This window comes from Phacochoerus africanus, chromosome 10, assembly GCF_016906955.1.
Source record: "Phacochoerus africanus isolate WHEZ1 chromosome 10, ROS_Pafr_v1, whole genome shotgun sequence".
NCBI classification, from domain to species: Eukaryota; Metazoa; Chordata; class Mammalia; order Artiodactyla; family Suidae; genus Phacochoerus; species Phacochoerus africanus.
Genome location: NC_062553.1, coordinates 20,659,996 through 20,674,179, shown reverse-complemented (window position 1 = coordinate 20,674,179; position 14,184 = coordinate 20,659,996).

The following is a 14,184-nucleotide window of genomic DNA, read 5'->3' as shown; positions in this document are numbered from 1 at the left end:
GTTCATCCAATTAATCACCACAACAACCCTATGAGGGAAAGCCTAGCACCATCTCCGTTTTACGGATGCAGAAAAATCACCCAATTTTTTAAGTGCAAGTATTCTCATGTAAAAGCCAGAAGTAATAATATCTTCTTCTCAAGGATAAAAAAATAAAGAAAACTATGAAATGCACAGCATACAATTTATGTCCGTGTCCTTTCTCCCTAGCCCCATCACAAACCCACCTTATTCACTATTTCCCACAATTTCTGCCTCTCAGGAATCTCCACTCACTTGAATATAAGGAAGAATAGAGCAGAGTTCCCATCGTGGTGCAGCGGAAATGAATCTGACGAGTGTCCATGAGGACATGGGTTTGATCCCTGGTCTCTCTCAGTGGGTTAAGGATCTGGCGTTGCTGTGAGCTGTGGTGTAGGTCACAGACACAGCTCAGATCTGGCATTGCTGTGGCCCTGGTGTAGGCCCGCAGTTGTAGCTCTGATTAGACCCCTAGCCTGGGAACCTCCATATGCCAGAGGTGTGGCCCTAAAAAGACAAAAAAGAAAGAAAGAAAGCATAGAGCTCTTCTTCAGCAATTCAATATTGTCCCTTCCTTCTCTCCTTCATAATGCATAAGAGCTAAACACCAGAAAATAGAGTTTCTGTCTGCTCTGCTCCGGGAACATAATGACCCTCAGCTCAAGATGCTGCTCCCTGTCCCTTGGTTCGAACCAGAAATAGGACTTTGCCTTTAGGAAGGGCAGGTAATTCCTACTAAATGCGAATGGAGGCATTTTCCTCTGGAGAGAAAACGCCTTTCCCATCTGTTTGCTGAAATTCCTTCATCAGAAGACAAAGCTTTTCATTCCACAAAGCCAGGCTTAAAATGCAAATACCATTGGATGAGCTAATACTTTGATGTGACTCCAAGTTACTGGTTTCATCTCTTTTCTTGCCAGCGAGAGTTGGCAGAGAGGAGGAGGATACCAGAAAGGGAAAGGAGCCACAGAGACAACAGTGTCCACTTAGCTGCTTGGCCCAGAAAACACCATTTGTCACCATGCCTTGTATAAGAAAAGGCCACAGTAATGATCAAGCTGAAAGATACCAGGGACTTTTTTCATGTGACTTCTGAATGAAGAGAAAATTGACAAACTATGATTACAAGCTGCCTGTAGCCAACCAAGAAGACTTACCTCGTTTTATAAGGTGGCCGCCATTCCTTCTCCTCTATACCCTTGACATTACATGATAACTAATTTTCATATACCCGCAAAGTCCTCCAAAGTCATTGACATGACCATATGTCACGTATGTCACGTACATCAAGGTAGGGTTCGAATTTACTTTCCCCAAATAAATGGCATCTAGATGAAAAGACTGTTTTCCTTCAGTTAAAAACATCGAGTAATCACTTTTTATCTCCATAACCATATTCTGGAAGTAAATAAGGTGAAGGAATATGTAATGTTGTGGTGATAGCCTCTAAGATGACCCCAATGCTCCCCATCTCCTGGCTTAACAGCCTTATACAATCCTCTCCCCTTAAGGGCAAGTCAAAATTATTGACACGCTTCTAACTAATGTAGAAAAGTAATGAGATGTCCCTTTCGAGATCGGGTGATAGAAAAACTATACCTGCTGTCCTGATGTTCATTTCCTTTCACTCACTCGCACATCTTGAGGAATTCGGTGGCCATGTTTTGAGCTGCCCTATGAGATCAGCAAAGAATTGAGAGAAGAGAAGTCTACTCAACAGCCAATAGGAAACTGAGAAGAGAATTCTACTCATCAGCCAATAGGAAACTGAGGTGCTCACTCCAGTCGGCTGCAGAGTACTCAATCCTTCCTACAACCACATAAGTGGTCCTGGGCATGAACCCTCCCTTAGTCGAACCTTCAGATGAGACTGCAGCTCCAGCAGGCAGCATGACCACAACCACACAACCTTGAGCCAGAGACACCCAGACAAGCCTTACCCAGGTTCTCAATCCATAGCAATTGTGAAATAACCACATTTGTATTTTAAGCCACTAAGTTTTGGGCGGATTTGTTACACAAGAATACATAATCAAAGCAAGTAGGAGTTTGCTTTGTGGCTCAGCAGTAATAAACCTGACTAGTATTCGTGAGGGCTCAGGTTCCATCCCTGGCCTTGCTGAGTGGGTTAAGAATCCTGCGTTGCCATGAGCTGTGGTGTTGGTTGACGACGTGGCTTCGATCCCGAGTTGCTGTGGGTGTGGCGTAGGCTGGCAGCTATAACTCCAAGTCCACCCCAGCCTGGAAACTTCCATATGCTGTGGGTTCAGCCCTTAAAAGAAAAAAAAAAAGAAAATTAAAGCAAGTATCTCTTGAGCTCCTTTTCTTACCAAGCTCCAAAGAATGTAACTGTGACTTTCAGAAGAATAAAAAATAAACCAATTTTATTTTAATATTTTATTTAATTTTTAATGGGATTCAAAGCATCAAACAAGCTATGGCCTCCTTATTCTCTGTTGTTTCTTCTAATGCTAAAATGAAAACAACCTTTAGAATATTCTGGTTTTTGTAAAAGAAATGTCAGCGTTTTTTAAAATTAATGTTAGATTTTAAGGATTATGTGCTGTAGTGGATTTTAAAATAGCAATTTAACTCTCTCTCTCTCTGATGGCACTGATAAGCTTTCTTTGAAAATCACAGCATTGCAGAGTATATGGATGCCATCTAGACCAGCAGAAATTTAAGCAAACTGAGCTGAGAGGGGTAGTGACTTTCATGTGGTCACTGAATTAGCGTGTGGCAGAGCTCAAACCGAAATCCACATTTTCCGACTCCAGACCATTGCTCTCTCCATCTCACTACTTGGAAAAACCAAGAAAGCATGGCCAGCTATAATAATCTTGTCCATTTTACTCAAATGAAAGCAGAACATCATAGGAGAAAAATGTAAATGCCCCACAGCAGCATATCAATCCCTGGTTCTTTGTCATCACTTTTGACTTGAAATCTGCATCTCAACAGCAAATAGCTAATTGACCAGCTGATAAACAGTCCTGATTTCACAGGTAGATTTCATGGGGCCAGCGCTCTCCTTGGGTAAACTTGCTTTCACATAGGTTAATTTAAATAGCGGTAAAAATTTAGCTTGAAAGGGTAATTACAATATTTCACCTCCTTTTATCTTGGGTTATGTAAATGAGGCTTTCATCTTCTCACAGTTCATATTATATTAATACAGGGAATAATAAGATCTCAATATATTGGATGCTGTCAATCAGTTTAGAAAAATATCCTCCCACAATCGTAGTGGGTACAAACTGGGCAAATTCCCATAAACTTGAGCTGTGCCTATTATCAACAAGTAAACAGATAAAGTTAGAGCCTGGCAGAGTTCCCACTTGGGCACTGTCAGGTGTCATTTTTAGCAGCTTGCCAAGTTTGGGGGGCTTTTTTGACATTTCTCTGGTGTCAAGAGCATTTACTTGGTAATCAGGCATAACCCCGAAGAAGCAAATTCCACTTCTGCCCCCTTTTAACCTACGATTTTCACATCCTACTGAAGGTGGTGAAAGCACTAACCCTGAGTGACAGGCTCTGGACTGTAGCCTTATCCTCTCCTTTGCACCACAGCTCTTATGGGACATGCTGTCATTCACAGTATTGAATAGTGAAATGTGATGGTTAGAGAAACGCAGCATCGTCTGGTTTAATAAATATCAGGAGGAAGCTGGCAGATAACTTTTAACCCCAGGGCATTTTTTAAAACTCAAAATACGGTTCTCTATTCTTAGTGTTAACACAACAGCAGGTGTTTCAACAAGAGTTTAGAGAGAAAGAATAACTAAAGTTTTTCCATTATACCTTAAGGCCAAGCTCAAGGTCTAATTCCTCCAGGAAGCCCTCCATGATTATCCCAGCTCTATATACTGGCTCCTCCAAGTATGGGACCACAGGACACCACTTGCTCCAGTGGAAGGCAGTACGTAATAGTGGCTAGGGGTATAAGTTCTGTGAATAGAGCACTTGGCTTCAAATTCCAATGCCCCTGCTCACTAGCTATGGAGCTGGGCTCAAATAAGTCTCCTTAAGTCTCAGTTTCACCAGTAAAATGGGGATGCATCCTATCCCCATCTGCCTCATTGATTGCTTGAGACAATCATGCAGAGGGATGGGAACGGCCTGGGCACTCGGTAAATATTAGCCCTTGCATGATTACTGTGTGCCAGCCAGAAACATTCACCTGTTATATTTCCTGTTTCCATATCTCTACTGTATTGTAACAACCCTCTGAGTTAGATTTGATTACCTCCGTTTGACAAATGAGAAACTCAGACTCATAGAGGTTAAGTAACTAGCACCTCCATAAACAGTAAGTTACAGAGATTATATCCAAACCAAGGTATTTTGGGTCCAAAGGCCCTCCCTATAAAATATCACGTCTCGTACTTCTGCAAAGTATTACCTTCTGCCTTCAATAATTTATACATCTATCTCCCTCACTGCATTGTCAAATTATCTAGGGGCAAATATCATTTCTTATTCTTCCTGGGATGCCCAATGCCCAGCATAACACTTAACCCATAAGAGATGCTCATTACATTTTCTTAAAATGAGTCGGGAGAGTGGCAGCTTCCCTATAACCCTTCTTTAAGGAAAAAGTTTTACCAAAAAAGAAAGGCCACAGATTTCCTTGAGCAAAGAAAATTGTTGAAAGATGAACAAACACCATCGTGGGCCCTGAGCTGTCAAAATCAAAATAAGACTGGGATTCTGACAGAGGCCTCTCTCCTCAAGCCCCTGCTTATCTTCTATTGATTATCTTCTGGATGCTAAAATAACCTCATGAGGAGTTCCCGTTGTGACTCGGTAGTAACAAACGTGACTGGTATCCATGAGGATGCATGTTTGATCCCTGGCCTCTCTCAGTGGGTTAAGGATCCAGCATTACCATGAGCTGTGGTGTAGTTTGCACATGCGGCTGGGATCCTGTGTTGCTGTGGCTGTAGTGTAGCCCTGCAGCTGTAGCTCTGATTCCACTCCTAGACTGGGAACTTCCATGTGCTGCAGGTGCAGCCCTAAAAAGCAATAATAATAATAACAATAATAACCTCATGATATTAGTGGCCTCCAAACAGCCAGGTCAACCTTATTTCTGACATCTGAAGGAACTGAACAGGTGATTATCTAACCCTAAAGGGCCTCGGAAAACCTCTATTTCAAGTTATCCCTAAAAGTTTGTAGTTCTATAACAAGCTCTCTGTCACACATTGGTTACCTCAGAAAACGAAGCTCCAATTTTCAGGTTCTGCGGAGAAAAAAGCAATTTGTGCTGTGGCTCCTCTCTAAACAATAAATGTCAGAAATGGAGCTAACCTGTAAAATGTGAGGTAATGAGAAGTTTATTTTATCTTATTTTTCTGTGTTGGTCAAGATGAACTCAAAGTTTTAAAGATATTGACAAGAAAAAATATTTGAAATAAGTAAAGAATCAGTGGATAATTATCAGGGATAATTAGCTTTCTACATGCAAAAGAATTAAGTTGAACCCCTACCTCACGTCATGTTCAAAAATTAATTTAAAATAGATCAGTGACCTAAATATTGAAACTGAAATTACAAAACACTTAGAAAACTATATAGGGGTAAATCTTCCTGACCTTGGCTTTGGAAATTAATTCTTAGATTTGAAAACAAAAGAGAAAAAAATAAAAAGAAGATAAATTGAACTTCACAAAAATAAATCAATAAAAACTGTGCATCAAAGGACATTATCAAGGAAGTGAATGGGAGAACGTATTTGCAAATCATATATCTCATAAATGTTTCATTCCAGAACATATAAGGAACGCCTAAAACTCAAAAACAAAAAGACAAACAACCCAATTAAAAGTAGCCAAAATACTTCAATAGACATTACTCCAAAGAAGATACACAAATGGCCAACAAGTACATGAAAAGATGCTTGGCACCAGTAGTCATTTGAGAAAGGCAAATCAAAAGCACAAGATATCATTTCACACATACTATGATGGCTATAATCACAAATCAAAAAGCAGCTAATGTTGGTGACCATGTGGAAAGATCAGAACTCTCATACATTGCTGGTGGAAACATCTGTGGGAATAGTTTGGCATTTTCTCCAAACACTATACATAGAGTTATATGATTCAGCAATTCCACTCCTACGTATATGCCCAAAAGAGTTGAAAAGACAAACCCAAGCACATTTGTGCGCTGTTTGCTACTGCATTATTTTCAGTAACCAAAAGGTAGAAACAACACAGATGTCCATTAACAGATGAACAGACAAATTAAAGTGCTATATAGATACAATGAAAGACTATTCAGCCATCAAAACGGAATGTAGATTTAACACATTTTACTACCGCATAAACCAAATAAGGCAAACACAGAAGGAGAAATAGTGTATGAGTCTACTTATATGAAATATCTAGAACAGGCAAATTCATAGAGGCAGGAAGTACATTAGAAGTTACCAGAGTCTGGCGTTCCCATCATGGCGCAGCAGAAACAAATCCGACTAGGAACCATGAGGTTGCGGGTTCGATCCCTGGCCTTGCTCAGTGGGTTGAGGATCCAGCATTGCTGTGAGCTGTGGTGTGGGTCGCAGATGTGGCTCAGATCTGGTGTTGCTATGGCTGGGGTGTAGGCCAGCAGCTGTAGCTCCGATTGGACCCCTGGCCTGGGAACCTCCATATGCTGTGGGTACGGTCCTAAAAAGACAAAGACAAAAAAAAAAAAAAGGTACCAAGGTCTACAGAGAAGGAAAAAATGGGTAATTTTGCTTAATGGTTATGGAGTATCTGTTGGGGGAGGTGAGTAATGAAAAAGTTTTGGAAATGGCAGCAAAAACTGCACAACATTGTGAATACAATTACTGTCACGAAATTGTACGCTTAAAAATGGTTAAAATGATATGTTTAATGTTTCATTTTACCACAATAGAAAAGATTTTTTGGAAAAAAAATCAAGGTGTTCCCTTGTGGCTCAGTGAGTTAATGATCCAGTGGCATCGTTACTGCTATGGCTCTGGTTACAGCTGTGGCGTAGGTTCAATCTCTGACCGGTAAACTACCAGATGCCACAGGCAAGGCCAAAAAAAATCAGTTAAGTGCTCCCCTTTCCAACTGGAATAGCTCTTTGAGTCAACTTTCTCCAACAAGTGGAAGTCCATCTCCACGGTGATGCCTGTGCTGTGGGACCCCCATGAATCCCTGTGGTCTTACACATACCTCTTTTTTTTTTTTGTCTTTTTGCCATTTCTAGGGCCCCTCCCATGGCATACGGAGGTTCCCAGGCTAGGGGTTGAATCGGAGCTGTAGCCACTGGCCTACGCCAGAGCCACAGCAATGCAGGATCGGAGCCACGTCTGCAGCCATCACCACAGCTCACGGCAACGCTGGGTCCTTAACCCACTGAGCAAGGCCAGGGATCGAACCCGCAACCTCATGGTTCCTAGTCAGATTCGTTAACCACTGAGCCACGATGGGAACTCCTTACACACACCTCTTTCACCACTCCCCCTCCCCCTGCCCCAAGTGAAATGTAGCATTGTGGCACTCAGCCAGAAATGACTTCCTTTTTTTTTTTTTTTTTTATTTTTAGGGCTGCAGCCATAGCATATGGAAGTTCCCTTCCAGACCAGGGGTTGAATCAGAGCTGCAGCTGCCAGCCCAGAGCCACAGCAACACGAGATCTGAGCCACATCTGTGAACGACACCACAGTTCACAGCAACACCAGATCCTTAACCTACTGAGCAAGGCTAGGGATCAAATCTGCACCCTCATGGATACCAGTCGGGTTCTTAACCTGCTGAACCACAGCGGGAACGCTCAACAAATAATTTTTGAGTGCACGCTGTATGTGAGGCAGTTTGAAGAGCAGATTTTTGGTGTCTCCATCTTTTTCTGTAACATCTGTGCTTTCTCTGTGACATCCTCCCCTCTCAACTAACTCGCCACATCTATTCCTCACCTCATCGTGGGTCACTTATAGTCTCCTCCCTCAAAACTTGATTTCAAGAAAAGCTCTAATATCCACACATTCTTCATTCTAACCCCAGTGCCTAGAACAGAGACTGCTCACTGTTACAAAGCTTACAATTTATTTATTCAAATAGAGTAATCAATGCATATTTTCTGATGAATGAGTATATGAATGAATGAACTTTCCTATGTATATTTGATTAAAAAAATAAACTTTACTTTGTCTATAGGTTCTCAAAATAATTAACAAGAATAGGGTCTTTGCTCTTTAGAAAGGCATCATGCATTTGGATGAATGGAGTCTGAGGGAGTAAGATAAGAAAATCTAGAGCCAAACAAAATTGTGTTCCTTGCATTAGTTTTTGGTTTAGTGTGATTTGCTCTGTTATATATTGGCAATTAAATGTCAACTACTAAGCGATGGAAGATATACATTGGGAGAAGTGCTTACTGTGTAACATACTTGCCTATAATAGATGACAACATCATTGCTGGAGGAGGTCATTGAGAGGATGTGACCACCTGTTGGCCTGCAAGCTGGACCGGGGCAATCCAGAAGTCCTTTCTCTGTCCTTAGAATGTACTTCCTGCTGGAGGGGAGTGAAAGGTATATTTTTGGCATGACGATCTTTAAAAGTCAGAAGACGCAGGAAGTCTTTCCTTTTACCTCCCCCTTGGCTACCTAAAGAATTTAGATAAAGGGCCTGTTCCCAGAATAGAGCCATCACCAGAGATAGACTATGGGCTGGATGGGGTGGTGGAGATGAGAGACCCCTCTGTCTCTCTGCCCAGCCCAGCAATCCGTTATTGACCCAGCCATTGCTTTTCCATCTTCTTGTGATTTGCCTCCCCCCCCCTTTTGGAGTCTCAAACAACTACCCTCAACATGCTCTTTCATCTTTAGCTGACGATGTTATTTAAGGGGACGTCTTCGGCCACTCTGGCAAGTTACTCAGTATTTCTAGGTCTCTCCCCCGTACACTCGCTACAGAATTTTATGTTGGATTTTCTCCTGTCTTATATCAATTTAATTCTTAGACCAGACAGAAGTCCCTTGAAAGTACAATTTCTTCCTCTCCAACACTGCCCACTGTTCCCACAGTGGAGCCATTTTCAAGGAGGAAGGCTCAAGAGAGTACTTGTTGAGGCATCTGGACTGTATACATGTCTGAACTTAGTGAAGGCCTCTACCTAAAGATTTAAGATTCTGGAGGGTGAGTGTGGAGATCTACTTGTCTGGCCCAAGACAGGCCTCATATGTCAGTTCTCTGGCTTATTAAACCTGCCACCTACCAATGTGGAGTGGCTGCCTCTTTCTTCTGTCTCTCCTTGGTTGAGATTTGCAAAGCAACAGTCATATACTCACTAGACTGTTTGGGGCCAGTTTGCAAACCAACAGACATACACTCACTAGGCAGGGAAGAACACAGCACAGCCTTTTTCCCTTAGCTTTAAAGGTAATATTTAAAGAGAGGAGCTTATGCTAGTTACTGTATCAACTAAGGCTTAGAGCTGAGCTTGAATATATTATCATTTTAACTCTCATCATAATTGAGGTATTTTATGGTTCTAACAGTTAAAGCTAATTTATGCACCACTTTCTCAATAAAAAATTTAATCTCATCCAATGACATACGCTCTCTTCTTTCTGCAGCTCTCACCAGAAAGAAGTCAGCTGAGCCCCAAGACAGACTGTCCCCAGCCAATCATGGGGTGGCTGCTCTCTGAATGCAGGCAAAATTCTTTAAAGAAATGGCCCTGCAATTTTAGAACCTTTTTAGTAATCAGTGTTTCAGAGAACTTGAGGTCAGTGGATTATTGCTACTAATGTGTTTGATGAAAGGTTCACATGCTTCAGAGTCAGACAGACACACTTTTGGATTTCTATTCTATTTCTTTCTAATTATACAAAGGAATAATAATTTTCCTAGGCAAGTTACTTAACCTCTCTAAGCCCTGATTTGTTCAAAATGTTGTATGAGGAGGTAAGAGAACAGTATCTGGCAGAGAGTTAGCTTCTAGAAAAACAATGGGGGTGGCCACAGTCATGGGAGGTGGAAACGGTCAGAAAATTCGTGGGTTTGCACCTGACAAAAGGTGGCCTGGAAGACAATGAGGAACAGGGAGGGAAGACAAAATTCTATTGTGTGCCAGACAATAGAATTTACAGCCCCAAAGGCTCCTCACTCACGTGTGACTTGACAGTAGATAGCTACCAGCACCTCCATGTCAAAGGTGAGAGAATGAGGCCCATTAAGACTTTACATAATTTGCCAAAAGTCACTTACCAGGGAAGGGAAAAAGTTGGAATTCAAACCTATGTCTTTGTGACTTCAAAATCAAGGCTCATTTGAGTATCATTTTGCCTAGGTTTGTAATTCCAGCTGTGTTGGGCCGCATCCCACAGGCCTACATGGTCTGTACAAGACCAAAGAGCTGAGTCAGCAACAGAGGCATCAGTGGCTTAATGGTTGGGGGAGCTTACACACCTGAAGCAAGGTCCTGGAGTGACACGCCACCACGTGCAGAGGACTTCCAGATGGACAGGGCTGCAGTCTTCACTCCAAGGAGAAGGGGGGGCGGATTGCCAAGAACTGGGGGAACTGATGTCAGGCTGTCTCACCAGTTACCAGTGAAACCAGCAGAGGGGCAGGCCATTGATAAGAACAATTACGCCCTGGGCCTGGGGCAAGTATGTAGGGAGGTTTTGCAGGTGAGCGGGCTGTAGGCGAGGCAGGCCCTGGAAGAGCAGAGGATAAACAGAGACAAAGAGATTAGCTGTTTTGAGTGGCCTGGCCATATGTTAAATATCTATTAAATAGCCCCAAAATACAATCATTATGGAGCATGACTCAATTTAAAAATTTCTAATAACTGCATTTTTAAATGTAAAGAAAAAATGACATTAATGTTAATAATATTTTATTTAATCCAATATAGCCAAAATACTATCACTTCGATACTACCACTTCACGCAACTGATATACGAATTAGTCACTAGGATTTTTTTACATATTAAGTCTTTAAGATTGTCATTTTTTTCTATTATAGTTGATTTACCATGTTCTGTCAAATTCTGCTGTACAGCAAAGTAACCCAGTCATATATATATATATAGATATAGATATAGAGATATATACACATTTTTTTTTTTCCTCACATTATCCTCCATCATGTTCCATCGCAAGGGACTAGATACAGTTCCTTGTGCTATACAGCAGGATCTCATTGTTTATCCACTCCAAATAGAATTGTTTGCATCTGCTAACCCCAAACTCCCAGTCCCTCCCACTCTATATACTGTCTTTAAAATGTAAGGTATGTTTTACATTCATAGCACTTCTCAGAGGCACTAAATTCTCACTGTAAATACTTGATCTATATCTAGATTTCATAAACATACAGTGGAAAAAGTAGATTCACATAACCAAACTGTTCCTATGTAAACTTAAAACTTTTTCAATTGCTGTGTATTCATTTTAAAATTTAAACTGATTAATAATTAAATAAAATCTTTCTCAATAGCCACCTGCGGACAGCATAGGTCTAAATGAAAGATTTTGTCTATCTAGAGGATACTGAGAAATATACATACAAGATCTTCAGCAACCTCCCCTACGAAACTGACGTCTTCAGAACATCCCTCAGTGTTAGCTGAGAGTACACCGCTCAGGGTCAAGCAGAAATTCAAGGCTATGAAGTCCAATCACCCAACTCGCTGATTATCTGGAGAGAAAGGATCTCTCAAACGTTCTTCAGTCTACCCTCTGTCTACATTATCAACTTGACTGAGTTTTTGATTCATAGGCTAAAGAAGATAATATTTCATATGCAAGAGTCTGAAGTTTAAGTAACAATTCTCCTGATTAAGAATAATCCATACATTTTGAAAATCCATGGTGGAAAATTGATTAAGTACATCCAAGAACAAAACATACAAAGTTCTTTTGAGAATTAAAAAGATAGATTAATTTTTAAAAGCTCATGAATCCATTAGAAATAATATGTAATTCCAATACTATTTAAATACTGTTTAAAAAGAAAAAAATGTGGAAAGCATTCTCATTTAGCTTTATCGGATCCCCCTAACACTTACAACAAAGTCTTAAAAAGGACTTCACAGGTTAAAAAATAACACACATTCAATTCAATTTAAAATGCCAGTTTGTAATGAATAGGTGCAGAGATTCACCTATGAAATGTGAAAATCCTTTACACTCACTGTTTATCGATCCCCTGCTCTATCTAATCCAGTTATAGAAATAGATGAGTTCAAGTATATTTATGTCAAGGGTTGGGTGATAGAGAAATGACCAAAATGCAAGCATAATAGTAAGAAGAAGGGGAAAACAAGCAGGGGCTGAATCAGAATTCCTTAAGTGAAAATATAAAGAGAACTCCCCCCATTTTTCTCATCTGCTGGAAATTTTTAAATGCCTGTCCCATCCACAGGTCAGTTTTGCGAGGAACTTTCCATTTAAATCGACACATCCGCCTCTTAAGAATCCCGCCGGGAAGGGGTCCTCAGGTTCCATATTGACTGGAGCGGGTCTCCTGCTCTGGCAGCCAGAGATGATTAGCTACACCGCGGGGTGCGCAGAATAAATAAAGATTACATGATTATCAAAATGTGACCAACATCTGAGCAAACAGCATGCACCTTGGCAGGAGGGATGCCAGCATTAAGGCAAATCATATCCAACTGTGGAAATAAACTTGTCAGAGGCAGGTTGCGGCTCCAATCCAGGCTACAGACCTTCTGCTGGGCTGCCAGGCTCCTGGGAATAATTGCAACGTGGTTCCACGGCACCAGTACCAGCTGGCCGCCTGGGGGAGCCCAGGGCTTCCCCTCCCCCTCTGCCTCCCCCTCCCCTTCCCCCGGGCTGTTTGTTTGACGTGCATGTCGGAGATCATAACGTTTGAACTGGCAAGTCCCTCAAGGGGACTGAGCATAAGGAAATGACCGTATTTCTGTAATATAAGTGTGGGGGAAAGCGTTTTGATCTGTGGGTCTCCACATTTAGGCAGGGTGAGCAATATTTGAGGCAGAGCACCCTGGAAGGAAAGAGAGTTCTCTCAAAGGGAGGTGGTGGGGCAGGCTCCCTGGGTGCCAAGCGCTGTGTGAAGCGCATCATTTCCTTTAATCCGTACCAGGGCCCTATGGAGTAGGTTCCATTATTATTCCCATATTTCAAATAAAGCAACGAAGATACAGAAAAAGTAAGTAATTTTCTCAAGGTCACACAGCTAGGAAATGGAGGACCTGGCATATTAATCCCAGGTGGTAAATCTGGAAACTGCCCTCTTAACAGCAGTGCCACAAGGCCACCCTATGGGCCTGCTGGGGAATTTCACTTGAGGATGAAATCCAGTTAAGAAAGAGTTTCATCAAAATGTACAAGTCAAGGATAGATGCACAGGGTAGAAAGGACAGATGGGGAGTTCCCACAGGGGCCCAGTGGTTAATGAACCCGACTAGTAGCCCTGAGGAGGCAGGTTCAATCCCTGGTCTTGCTCTACAGCTCTGATTTGACCCCCTGGGAATGTCCATATGCTGGGGGTGTGGCCCTAAAAAGACAAAAGACCAAAAAGAACAAAAAAAGAAAGAAAGGACTGATGGGAGTTAGGGACTTCATTACAGATACCAAAGAGAAAGTAAACTGCGAACATTATAGAAGAAATAATATAATTTTAAAAATTGGGAAAGAGGGAGGAAATGTGAGAATGCTAAACTTTTATGGCAGAAATTCCAACTCGAGGAGCACCAATAGCTGTATCTTATTTATTTATTTTTGGCCTTGCCCACAGCATACCAGGGATCAAACCATTGCCACAGTAAGGACCTCAGCCACAGCAGTGACAACACTGGATCCTTAACCCACTGTGCCACCAGGGAACTCCAATTGTATCTTAATAGATGTATATATGTGGCGGGTGCCTCATGTGAATGGTGTCTATTTCTGGATGACAGTATTTGGGAGTTTTTTCTTATTATTAATTCTACTTCTATTATTAGTATTACATTTATTCGATTGTTATATATGTATTGAGAACTTACAATGTACCAAGAATTGCTCCTGGCTCTGGGGATACAGTAGTGAACCAAACAAACCTGGTCCTTCTCTTCCTCCACAGGGGACTCAGACAATAAACAGATAAGCACTTATGCCTATGTCAGTATTGAACAAAGAAAAAGTGATATTGGAATGATGATAG